Here is a 13,798-nt window from a genome sequence, read left to right as displayed (position 1 = left end):
GCCATTGTTGTATTGGAGAATAGTTGAGAGCTTCATGTGTTCCTCCTGGACAGCCAAGAAATTACCGCTGCTGATTTAATAGATGAATGTTTAACGTTATCCACTACTTCAGCTTAAAGCAAACAGGTTAACGTCTGCAGTAAAACAGTGGATAGAGGAATGTCTTATGAGCTGATGAGCATTCAGTCCACTGAAAGTGTACTACTAGTAGCTTTCAGGCTTTGAGCTTAGTTGTTGATACGTTTGACGACTGGGTCTTTGCACAGGGCAGAGCCATTTAAAACAGAGACCGCCGCATACAATACACGATGCCGGCCTTGCTCTCTCGCACCCGCACGAACGTGAGCTCTGCCTGTTTCACACGCATGTACTCGGGAGGAAACAGATGACTTTGCTCCTGTGGTCCCCACAGGTCGCCACCACTGCGGGTTTTCTCTGCCTCACATCTGGGTCTGTTGTAGACTAATTGATCGAGATTGATTCTGTGGCTAGTCACCAACTCCTATGTGTCATGTGACTACCGGGATGGTCGAAGGCGAACTAGGTGGACCTTGGACTTTTTTCATCCAGCAATTCCTATGTTCAGTTTGAACAAGAAATAAAAAAATAAAAATCTGCAAAGCCTCATTAAGAAGATATTTTCCCAACGGAGCGTCTTCTGCCTCACAGAACAGCAACAGCATCCAAAATGCGCCTCAGCAGCAGACTGAGCTCACCTTAAAAAAAATCCCTCCTGCAAGGTGGCTCACTTTTATTACAGTGAGGACCTAGTGCGGGCCATTTGTGTGTGTGATGGTGCCCTGTGAAACCAGGATGGCGCTATCCGAACCTCTCTGATAGCAGCAGTAAGTTTGAGTTACGATTCTTAGCGAGCATGAGCCGTGCTGGGCTTTTTTTCCCTTAAAAAGAAAATCCCACCAAATCTGGATTTCAAGCTTCAAGTGATGCTCAACAAGGTAGAGTAACCCTGACTTTAAATCATGACTTACCTTTGCTCTGCTGATCGATGTTTCTGCCTGTCAAACGTACATATATATATTTTTAAACTAGAGGTTGAATTTACTATAAGCCTTCGGAAACAGGTACTCTCAGCATAGCATGCTGGGTGACCTGCTTTTCTTTAAAAGAAGCAGAGCTCTCAGTTTGACGCTGGTTAAATTACTGCCACCGTCTTCTCAGTCCCGCATTTACTCACTGATACAATGGAACAAGATAATGGGCACCCGCTCCATGTAATGCATCTACTATGCCCAAAACAGCCAGCCAGAACTCCCGAACTGTGCACAAGATTAAGGGGCCAATTTTCCACATGGCCGATTTTTGGCGCAGTTGTAGAGGTAGGTCTGATTTTTTTTTTTAGTGTCCGACTGCGCCAGAAAATAAGTTGCCAGTTTTGGCAGAATAAACGTTCATTTTGGAGCGGCGCAGATTGTCCTTAAGCTCAGTGGGTGGAGCTTAAGGTCTGCGTCCAAAAACTGAGGTTGCCAGGGTAACGAGGGACACACTGAAGGGCTGAGGCTGAAAAGTGAAACATACAAGATGCAGCAAGACATAAGCAATTGTAGAGCCCCAGTGACGGTGCTATCCGGGGCCGAATGGCCCCCTGCCCCCGGTGACGATGCTATCCGGGCCGACTGGCCCCCTGCCCCCGGTGACCAAGCTATCCGGGCCGAATGGCCCCCTGCCCCCGGTGACGGTGCTATCCGGGCCGAATGGCCCCCTGCCCCCAGTGACGGTGCTATCCGGGCCGATTGGCCCCTCCCCCTCGTGCTGCTTCTATACCGGGCTGAATGGCTGCCTGCCTCCTGTGAGGGTGCTATCCCAGGCCGAATGATCCCCGCCCCCAGTGCCACTTCTATCCCGGGCCGAACGGCCCCTGCCCCCGGTGACGATGCTATCCCAGGCCGAATGGTTCCCCGGGCCGACTGGCTCCCCGCCCCCGGTGCTGCTTCTATCCTGGGACGAATGGCCCCCTTCCCCCGATGCTGCTGCTATCCCAGGCCGAATGGCCCCCTTCCCCGATGCTGCTGCTATCCCAGGCCGAATGGCCCCTAGCCCCCCTCCCCGAAGCCGCTGCTACCCCAGGCCGAATGGCCCCCTCCCCCCAATGCCGCTGCTATCCCAGGCCGAATGGCCCCTCCCCCCGAAGCCGCTGCTACCCCGGCCCGAATGGCCCCTAGCCCCCCCCCCCCGCCGCAGTGCCGCTGCTATCCCAGGCCGAATGGCCCCTCCCCCCGAAGCTGCCTCCCCACCGTCCCCCCGATGCCGTTGCCGCTCCTATCCCGGTGCCGTGTCTTCTTGCCTCCCTCCAAAACCAAACTGAGCTCTGCTAAATGTTGGTCCCCTAGAAGATGAGATTGGGGAATTAATAATGGAGAACAGGGAAATGGCAGAGATGTTGAACAAATATTTTGTATCGGTCTTCACGGTAAAAGTAACTAAAAACACCTTAATAGTGGATAATCAAGGGGCTATATGGAGGGAGGAACTTAATACAATCACTATCACTAATGAAGTAGTACTCGGTAAACCAATGGGACTAAAGGTGGATAAGTCCCCTGGACCTGATGGCTTACATCCCTAGGGTCTTAAAACAAGTGGCTTCAGAGATAGTCGATGCATTGGTTGTAATCTACCAAAATTCCCTGGATTCTGGGGCGGTCCCAGCGGATTGGAAAACCGCAAATGTAATGCGCCTATTTAAAAAAGGAAGCAGACAAGAAGCAGGAAACTATAGACCAGTTAGCCTTACATCTTTCATTGGGAAAATGCTGGAGTTCATTACTAAGGAAGCAGTAGAGAGACATTTGGAAAAGCATAGTTCAGTCAAGCAGAGTCAGCATAGTTTTATGAAAGAGAAATCATGTTTGACAAATTTGCTGGAGTTCTTTGAGGATGTAACGAGCAGGGTGGATAAGGGGGAACCAGTGGACGTGGTGTATTTAGATTTCCAGAAGGCATTCGATAAGGTGCCACATAAAAGGTTGCTGCACAAGATAAAAGTTCACGGGGTTGGGGGTAATATATTAGCATGGATAGAAGATTGGCTAACTAACAGAAAGCAGAGAGTCTGGATAAATGGGTCATTTTCCGGTTGGCAAACAGTGACTAGTAAGATGTCGCAGGGATCAGTGCTGGGTCCTCAACTATTTGCAATCTATATCAATGACCTGGATGAAGGGACCGAGTGTAATGTAGCCAAGTTTGCTGATGATACAAAGATGGGTGGGAAAGCAACTTGTGAGGAGGACTCAAAAAATCAGCAAAGGGATATAAACAGGCTGAGTGACTGGGCAAAAATTGGGCAGATGGAGTATAATGTGTGAAAATGTGAGGTTATCCACTTTGGCAGAAAAAATAGAAAAGCAAATTATAATTTTTAAATGAAGAAAAATTTCAAAGTGCTGCAGTACAGAGGGACCTGGGGGTCCTTGGGCATGAGGCACAAACAGTTAGTATGCAGGTACAGCAAGTGATCAAGAAGGCAAATGGAATGCTGGCCTTTATTGCAAGGGGGAAAGAATATAAAAGCAAGAAGTCCTGCTACAACTGTACAGGCTATTGGTGAGGCCACACCTAAAGTATTGCGCACAGTTTTGGTCTCCGTATTTAAGAAAGGATATACTTGCATTGGAGGCTGTTCAGAGAAGGTTCACTAGGTTGATTCCAGAGATGAGGGCGATGACTTGTGAAGATAGGTTGAGTCGGTTGGGCCTATACACATTGGAGTTCAGAAAAATGAGAGGTGATCTTATCGAAACATATAAGATAATGAGGGGGCTTGACAAGGTGGATGCAAAGAGGAGATTTCCACTCATAGGGGAAACTAAAACTAGGAGGCATAGTCTCAGAATAAGGGGCCGCCCATTTAAAACTGAGATGAGGAGGAATTTCTTCTCTTAGAGTGTTGTAAATCTATGGAATTCTCTGCCCCAGAGAGCTGCGGAAGCTGGGACATTGAATAAATTTAAGGCAGAGATAGCCAGATTTTTGAGTAATAAGGGAATAAAGGGTTACGGGGAGCGGGCAGGGAAGGGGAGCTGAGTCCATGATCAGATCAGCCATAATCTTATTGAATGGTGGAGCAGGCTCGAGGGGCCAATGGCCTACTCCTGCTCCTATTTCTTATGTATGTTCTTATGTTAACAAATGGCGTCTTCTCTGCGCTGATTTTTTTCTTCTCTGCTTTGATTTTTTCAGGAAAAGTTTTTCAGAACAGTGTACTGCGTCGTTTTTGGCCAAACTTGCTTAAATGGCGCTAGCAGCAGCCGACACCCCAGTGATGTCAAAAAATCGGGAACGCAAAAAAAACGTAGTTTAGGATGGCGCCGAACCTTTGACGAAACTTGCAGATTTTAGTCTGCTCCAAAAAAAACGGTGCAGAATGGTGGCAAACTTTCGGCCCCAAGGCCCTGTACCTGTATTATATTTCAATGAAGGGGCCTTTCTTGAAATACAATACAGTGAATTCCCGGCAGCTCCTTAGGTGATGCGGCACTTGAGCATAAATAAGCTGAGATCACCCATTGACACAAGGCCAGCTTCTTAAAATAAATTTCAATTACTCCTGGCATACAGCTCATGACACGCTGGGAGCGCAGGGTGTTGGTGGGAGGGAGCGGGGAGGGGGAGAGTCCCCCCTCCTTAATGTGGAGGGGGCACCTGGACAATGCTCCCATCACACAGCAGCCCACTTGAAAAGGATGTGAAGGGGCGACAATCCACAGGGTTCCCAACTCTGGTTGGCTATATTCCTAGAGGTTTCATCACATGACCTCCCGTCTCCAATCGGCATGCTCAGTGAAACAGCCTCCCCCCCCCTCCCCCATCTCCAATAGTTTATAACTAATAAACAAAAGTGTTCAAAGAAAATGAAAAGAACCACAATTTATTTTATTGCCTCTCTGATTTTTCTCCCGGGGTTGCTCGCACGCAACAGTGTCCAGGAGATTAATCTTTAATTCCTGGAGACTCCAGGACAATCCTGGAGGATTGGTAACTCAAGGCAGCCCGCAAGCCCCTTTACTAGCGGCTGGCAACCAAGATTACAGCCTCTCCCTGTCTCCGCTCCCTCCCACCAGCATCCTGACGCTCCCAGCGTGTCATGAGCTGTACGCCAGGATTAATTGAACTTTATGTTAAGAAGCTGGCCTTGTGTCAATGGATGATCTCAGCTCAATTATGCACAAGTGCCGCATCACCTAAGGAGCTGCCGGGACTGCACCAAGTCCAAATGAGCCCACGGGCACAACTGCATGAGCTGGTACCTTATTGCTGCTGCCGAAAGGTTAGCATGTTCTTGATGTGCAGCGGCCAATCCTTCTTTGTTGGTAGGGCCACGATTCCTGTAGTCCCCGGCGCAGATGGTCGTGTACTCGCCTCCTCCCTTGCGTATCAGCTTCCACCTCTCTCAGTGGGGTGCATTGATGAGATGGTGGGGAGCGTCTTATTGCACAAGCCCTCATCCTTATACCACTCGCTCTGACTGACATATGTCCCATCTCTCCCTCTCTTATTTGTATGCACTTGCTCCTTTTAACCTTAAAGGAGACAACCACTGTCTAGGATTCAGATAGCCCTTTCATTGGTTTGCAGTGTCACAAGATGGAGTATCATTCATCAAAGAGCAGGGTGAGATCAATAGCTTCATTAATGTGTTGCGTTTTCTGACGGGAAAATATGTTTTGTATTTAGTTTTATTAAATACGATTGCAAGAGTTCCAAAGAAAATCGATAACCAAAAAGCAAAGTAGTCTCTGACCTATATTTAACAAATCATGGCTTGAAAGACTTTGAGTGTCGACATAGCAGCACTTAATATTATTGAGAGACTATTGATTAAACACGGGTGGGGGAGGGTAGCTGGTTAAAGAACCAACAGCAAAAACAGCACGTCTGCTCTCTGAGAAATATAAAGCTGTGTATTTATCTCATTCCTCATAGCCCTGCAGAACACTCATGTGCAGGGGAGCACAGCCTGTAGCAGGCTTGGGGCCTCGACGGCTGAAGGCATGGCCGCCAATGTTGAGGCAATGGATGTAGGGTTTGCACAAAATGCTTGAGTGGGAGGAACTGAGAGTTGGTAGGGTGGGGCTGGGATTTGAGGGTAGCAGGTTATAGGGCTGGAGGAGGTTACAGAGATCAGTGATAAGGAGGGGTGAGGGCCATGAAGAGGTTTAAATGTAAGGTTGAGAATTTTAAATTGGAAGCACTGTGAGCTAATGTAGGTCAGCGAGGGCAGGGGTGAGCAGGATAGGATTGTTGGATGAGCTGGGTTTTGGATGAGCTGACATTTACAAAGGGTGGAGGGGAGGAGGTTGAACCATCTTACCTCATCAAGCAGATGGGGCCTCAGGTTAACATCTCATTTGAACAGTGCAGCACTCCCTCATACCTCACTGGAGTGTCAAGCTGACGGGAATTGAATGAAAATATATTTATATTTATTATGTCTGTGATGTACTTATGAATGACTCCATGAGGCAATGTGTTGTACTCAAACGGTAGTGACCTTGGTCCTTTATTCGTAAATCCAGAGTGAGGCACAAGCATGGTGAGCAGCCTTTTATACTGAGCCCTGCTACCAGGGCAGGAAACCCCGGTCTCCACCAGTTGCACCCTCTAGTGATGCCAGCATGTATATACACAGTGTAAACCTTATTGATCGTACATCAGGTAAACAAATCTCCATCTTATGCAACTATACAGTGACTACACAGTGAGTACCTCCATAGTCTGCATATACAACAATATTTGAACAAAAATAGGGAATATAATTTTTTTGTATTTTTTAAAGATCATTTGGTTCCAAAGTATAGACAGAAAGAAATGATAATAGAAAAGTAATGATAAATCTGAAGTCTATTTAAGTTAACCCTCACCTATACAATATTAGGAAAACTAGTAAAAGGCGAGTTAAACTTACAACTTACAAATAATAATGTTCACAAATAATTTTGTCACATTGGCTGAAAATTTAAAAAAAAATTAACATAATATTGAAAGAGAATGAAACTTTGAACAGAACAAGTTTTTCAATCTGGAGACACTGACTCATCACCATTGCAAAGCTCGAATCATACAATTGGAACTTGACCAAGCTATTTAAAGTTTTGTGCATTGTTGTTTGCAGTGGGAGATATTGACTTAAGGAGAGTAAGTTACCTTTGAGGCAGACGGATGATTTATGAATTATGCAGTGATGGGACATCATTGAGAGTGCAGAAGGAAACCAAGTCTTCTTGACCTGCAGTCAGCCAGCTTGCCTCCTGGCTGTTTGCTAGTAATCAGAGTATTTAATTGAAAAAGGGACCGGGTCACTCATGGCTCCGTAATGGAGGATCCTGTTAAATAATTACTGATGAAGTCTGCAGCAAGTACATCCCAGCAAGCCATTAGTGAGCAATAATTTATCTGGATTGTATATCAGATGGTTATTAATATTTAAATTGACAATGTATGTGGTGAAATGAGGTAAGCAGGTTTATGAGCTGTGGTTATCTGGAAATGCTCAATTTATGGAGGCAGTGCAGGGAACTAGCCCCTTTTACGTTAGTTCATTGGCATCAATAAAAGAAACAAGTGTTTCTCTTTATTATTTTGTGTCTCTGTTCTTTTTTTTCATGACGTGTGACCTGCAATTGGGGCTCTCAGCCAAGCCCAGACACTGATGCTGCAGTGGATACAACGAAGATCAATAACTCACTCCGCAACAACAACAACTTGCATTTATGTAGCACCTTTAACGTAGCTTCAACTTTTAGGTGTTTCACAACAATGATTGTAATTCAAAGGTAATCGATTGGTTGTGAGGCACTTTAGACATCCTGAGGACGTGATAAGGCACGATATAAATGCAGGGTCTTCCTTACTTTCTCAAACTTTTAAGTTTTCTCCCCTCCATTCCCAAAGGTGCTAACTCATAATCCCCCTGCTCCTGTCCACACCTGATCTCCAGTGGGGCGGGGGGTGGGGGGTACTGGATAGGGATCTACCCCCACACCAAACCCATGGTCAAAGTGAGCCTTTGGCTTAGTAGTAGCATTCCTGCCTGTGAATAAGCAGGTGAAGGGTTCGAGCCCCACTCCAGACAGTCCTGGTGAGTGGAGACCAGAATATGTTCTCTATGGTTGACATCCAGTGGGGTACTTACATCTGGACAAGTGACCACTGGCTGAATGGTGGTACTTCTGCCTTGAGTCAGAGGGTTGGGTTCGAGCCCCAATGAGGGAAGTACTGAATATTGGATTGACGTCCAATGGGGGTACTGGTGTCCGATGAGTGTGGGTGCCCTCTCCTCCATGCTAAAGGATAGGAGGGGCTCTTTAGCCTTGGTTGAGCCCACCTTGGAGAAGGTACTCCAAAGATAAAAACTGTGAGGAAGGCAACAGGAAACTATCTTTGCTACTGTTCTCCAGTAAGTGGCTCAGGAATCTCATGTCTGAGACTTGAGTTAGGATCTGCCCCAGGAAAGAGCACAATGGATGGATGAAACCCAGGGGACACTGAGCCCCACTCAGCACAGGCAGGGACCTAATGTTAGTTTAGCATTCTTGCTTCTGAGTTAGAAAGTTGTGGGTTGAAACATTATTCCAGCACTTAAGCATATAATCTAGATTGACTCTTTACTACAGCAGTCCTGAGGAAGTGCTGTGCTGTCAGAGATGTCTTCCATTAGATGAGAAATTATACCGAGTCTGCCTGTTCAGTAGTTCAGGTGGAAATAAAAGATCTCACAACATTATTCGAAAAGACAAAGGAGTTCTCCTGATGCTCCAAAAGGACCAAAATGATTCCCTCAATGAACACCACCAGACCAGATTAACTGGTCATCTATCTCATTGTTATTTGTGGGACCTTACAAACTGGCTGCTGCATTAACCTACATAACAGTTACTACTCTTCAAATTAATTCACTAGTTGTGAAGCGCTTTGAGACAACCCGAGAGATCAAATGCAAACACAGCTCCCACAGCCTCAGTGAAAGTGGGCAATAAGTTTATTGCCACATTGGGACTACACCCAATCCATCACAAAGCAAGGATCGGTTTAAAACTCGTAGCCTTGGGGCCTTAAAGAACAGGCCGTGTGTTAAAAGGTGGCGGGCACTTCCATGGCATCAGGTACCCGTAGTGCTTTATGGCTGAAAGGTCAGGATAAGATGGATGGAAACAACCTTTGACCTGAGGGGGTGGGGGAAAAAGTCTCCTGTGACCTGACACCTCAACTAAGATTCCACTAATTGGCAAAACTTTAGACAGGGATTAACCTAAGTGGCAGAATAATGAGTTAATACTGGCTGCAGGCCTCTGTTGGAGTCTTGAGGCCTGGAGGAGACACAGCATGATGACCTGGCACCATTCGAAGTGCATGGCTGGTGATCCATCATAGCAGAGGAGGTGTGTCCAAGTGAGATCTTCCCCTGCATGGGGGGAAAGTCAGAGACAGAATGTCCTTATCGTTATAATAAAAGGTTATTGTTTTGTTTGTAATAAGCTTTGGGGTACTGAGATGTATAGAAACTGTATGAGGTAACAATCCAACCCACTTCCACTCAGCCTGTAATTACAAATCCTGATGCTGTAAAGAATCTCCAGTCATCTTCAAAACTAGCAGATTTATTGATTGATATCAATCAATCTGTGAAAAATTAATTTTTACAGTTAGGTATAAACTCTTAAAAATGATTGGCAACAAATCTGAATAACCCTGAAGCAAAATGGTCACCTTTTTAAATATGGCAACAGCGATTTAATCCACACATGGTCAGTACCTGCGCTGTTTGCAAATGTTGAAGGTCCGGAGATCATGCAGAGAAGAACCACAATGCTGATTCCCAGTGTGAGCTGACTGATTTGTTCGGAAGTACTGGAGAAACTTGGGCTTCTCACCTTGATCGGAGGCGACTGGGATTAGGCCTTGCAGAGATATACAAGATGGTTCATGGTATAGAATACATGAATTGGGAACACAACTAAGGCAAACCCTGAAGGGAAACAGGCTCAATCTGGTGGAAACCAAAGTTAGGATTTAAGAAGTCCTTTTCACCCAAAGAGTGCTCAGTGCATGAAATGTTCTTCTGGGTAAAGCAGTGGAGACAAAACCTTGCAGTGCTATTGGACAGTGAGAAGAGAAGACTGGCGAGTGGTGAGGGTAAGCCGAATGGCCTTTCTCATCCTTCTGTATCTTGTGAACAGATTGGGGCAGCCTGTAAATCTCCTTTGCTCCCTCCTGATTACAAACTCATTTAACCTTCGGGCAATGGAAGCCAGTTGCGTGTTTTATTGGTGAACAGATTTATTGGCTAGTCGGTAGTGAGGGGGGAATGGGTGTTATGTTGGAAAGTGGAGCTCACTTCGCACAAAAGACTTCGCCCACTCCAACTTATTTGTAACCAAGAAATTAAGGTGGCAGTCATCACTCTTTCACGATGACAGTGACAGTATCGTCGGTGCTATCAAGATGGCCGCCACTTATGCTCGCACTGCCATTGCTTAGTACGAAGCAGCCAGATCTCAGGAAACTCATGGATTGTATCTGTAGTAGGCGCTGTTAATCACTGATGCCGCCATTTTAAAATGTCGTGGGGGAGCAATGCCCTGTATGTCACTCCGAAGCCTCCCCGTATTGGTAAGGGTAACGGTGATGTGTGGGCACTCGACACCTTTGACTCCGTTCGTTTGACCTACGAGCAGGGTGCATGCTGTGAGGCCACATCACGCAGTGCCTTCGCTATTGGAAACCGTCCAGGCTCCTCTGTCCGCGGCGTAGCTGTGCCCCCAACCAGCTGGTAGGATGGCACAGAGCTTTTTGAAATAATAGCAATAAACAAAAAAAAAAAGGGGCATCTTGCTGCGACGTTTACTGTTCGGAGTCTGCCAGCCTTTTTACATGCTGTGCGGAACCCGAAGAGTTAAAGACAGCAGCGTCTGTTCAGCCAGCTGGTGAGCAGATCCCTGCATTTGCAATAAAAGAATGGACCGGCAAACTTTCTCCCGGCCCGACCCACAGTGCAGCAGGAAAATCCAATTCTTTCGGGTCACTCCGACAATCGAGAAAATGATGGGGAGTTGTCGGGACTTTGAATGATGTCATTGTCATAATGGCCTTTAATGATGTCATTCAGGCTCCACAGCTGCTCCCCTGACAGACGACTTCTTGCCTGCAACTAGAGCCTGCATAATCAGTATGCTGAGCGGCTCACTGTCCAACCGTGCATATCTATCATTACAGATACCTACCCCTGCACTTACAGAGTCACACTGCTCTTCTTCATGTTGTTCCTCTCGGTTAAACCAATCAGTGATGGTGAGCCCTCCTGGCTCAGCAGCTAAAACACCCAGTGTGCTTCTGAGAACCTGCTTCAACTCCTGGCCTGTGCTGAGTGAGCTGATCTAATATTTATTTTACCCTCATCATCTCCCTCAGCTTGGATAAAGAAATGGGGAGATATATATATATCTTTAAAAGGAAGGAGTGACCTCTTCCCCAGCTGCTCGCTCCCAGTGTGCCTCTGAAGATGGTCTCTCGGGTTGTTTTGAAGTCGTTATCGACAGATTGGAGAGGGGCGGGCACACAGTTTGGTGAAAAAGAAAAGACTCACGTTTACACAGCACTTTATCACATCTTTCACAAGCATCGCAAAGCGCCTCATAACTGAAAGTGCCTGTTGTTATGCAGGTGAACGTGGCAGCCATTTTGTGTGCAAGCCGTAATGACATGAATGGCCGGCCATCCTGTTTGTGGTGGTATTAAGGGGGGAGGAAGTAAGGCCAGGATGCTCTTTTAATTGCGGCATGGGATCTTAATGACCACCTGAACCACTGAAACAGGCCTCGGTTTAATGACACCATCCAAAGGACGCTGTCAAAATACAGCACTCCCCCGTCAGCCAAGGACATGCACTGGAGTCCTGCAGTGAGGCTTGAACCCACTAACGTTCTGACTGAAAGCAAAAAAATACCTAAACTCTGATATAAAAAAACCTTCCGTAAATTGATTCAGTTGCTGGGACAGGGCTTGCTGTACAGGAAACATGACATCATTTGCCATGCTCTCATTGCTCACAAGACAAAAGGCTGTCTCATTGCTCTTGAGTTAGAGCTTAAACAGAACATTATATGATGATAAAACTGCTAATGAACACAAGCCGCACAAAGAATTCATCATATTTTACAAGCAGCGCTCCCTTGCAATGCGTACATCCTGCGACCTTTCCTCCATATGTCAGCACAGAGCTTGGCGGCAGAGCTGGATAAATCACAATCGGAGAGGGTCGCAAACAGTGGAAGCTGAGAATTTGGTGATAGTAGGAATTCACTGGTAGGTATAACGTAAGAAGTCATCAGATTGGAATTTAACTTGATCTTGTAATGTAAAATAAACTGCAAGGTCAGTGGCAGTTAGCAGTTAACAGCCAATCAGCTGTAAGTGGTTGCTTGATTAGGTGGTAAAAGCTGTGAGCGAGAAGCAGTTTAAGCAGTTGAGACATGGTGCAGGAGGGAGGGCTTCAGATTCCTGGGGACATTGGGACCAGTTCTGTGGCAGGAGGGACCTGTACAAGATGGATGGGTTGCAGCTGAACAGAGCTGGGACCAATATCCTCGGGGGCTGGTTAATGCTGTGGGGGTGGCTTTAAACTAATTCGGCAAGGAGTTGGACACCAGGGTGCATATTAAATAGTTAAGAGTTAGAACACCAGCGGAAGGTCGGGGCCATAAAAGGAGCAGCGTGGAGGCCTCAGGGAACAGCGTGGAGGCTCCGACCGGCATGAGAACACCAGCAGCAGGTCGGGGCCATAAAAGGAGCGGTGAGCAGCCCAGGAGCAGCGTGGAGGCATACCACTTCAGGGAGCAGTGCGAGCTGGTGCAGGAGGGCGATGGCAGCAAAGAGTGACATCATCAAGGTCCAGGTCGGTGATTGGAGCGTGGGCAGATACAGCAGGAGCGGCGCGGTCGGGGCGAAGGAGCAGCGAGAGACTATGGAGGGATGTGATTGGGGCCCAGGGAAGGCGTAAGTTCGGGCCCAGGGGCAGCACGGGCCAGCCCACACTGTGATATGTGTGCGCACTAGGTCCTTGCCACTGGACCAAGACCTAGCTCTGTCAAGCTCGTGTGGTGACTGGTGTGCAACGGCCACCAGACGTTAAAAAAATCCATGCACAGGCATCTTCCACCCTTCAGGATGTAGTTCGGGTCCTTCATTGAAACACCTGTAAACTCATCCTTTTTTGGCATGGAAGCAAGTCATCCACGTTTCGAGGGACCGCCTATGATGGGCTAACCAAACTGGAAGCAATACGGTGGAGGAGGATTTCCTGGAGTGCTTAAGGGATGGTTTTCTAGACCAATATGTCGAGGAACCAACGAGGGGGGAGGCCATCTTAGACTGGGTGTTGTGTAATGAGAGAGGATTAATTAGCAATCTCGTTGTGCGAGGCCCCTTGGAGAAGAGTGACCATAATATGGTGGAATTCTGCATTAGGATGGAGAATGAAACAGTTAATTCAGAGACCATGGTCCAGAACTTAAAGAAGGGTAACTTTGAAGGTATGACGCGTGCATTGGCTAGGATAGATTGGCAAATGATACTTAAGAGGTTGACAGTGGATGGGCAATGGCAGACATTTAGAGACTGCATGGATGAACTACAACAATTGTACATCCCTGTCTGGCGTAAAAATAAAAAAGGGAAGGTGGCTCAACCGTGGCTATCAAGGGAAATCAGGGATAGTATTAAAGCCAAGGAAGTGGCATACAAATTGGCCAGAAATAGCAGTGAATCCGGGGACTGGGAGAAA

General features: G+C 46.9%; 1 protein-coding gene across 4 annotated transcripts in view; it reads left to right on the top strand.

The window, feature by feature from the left end:
* The window catches only part of ebf1a (EBF transcription factor 1a), an 822,218-nt gene that overhangs the window by 755,057 nt on the left and 53,363 nt on the right, over positions 1-13,798 (top strand). The gene's annotated exons all lie outside the window — the stretch shown is intronic.

The sequence above is a fragment of the Pristiophorus japonicus genome, chromosome 4 (assembly GCF_044704955.1).
Source record: "Pristiophorus japonicus isolate sPriJap1 chromosome 4, sPriJap1.hap1, whole genome shotgun sequence".
Classification (NCBI taxonomy): Eukaryota; Metazoa; Chordata; class Chondrichthyes; family Pristiophoridae; genus Pristiophorus; species Pristiophorus japonicus.
This window is presented reverse-complemented; position numbering and strand designations above follow the sequence as displayed.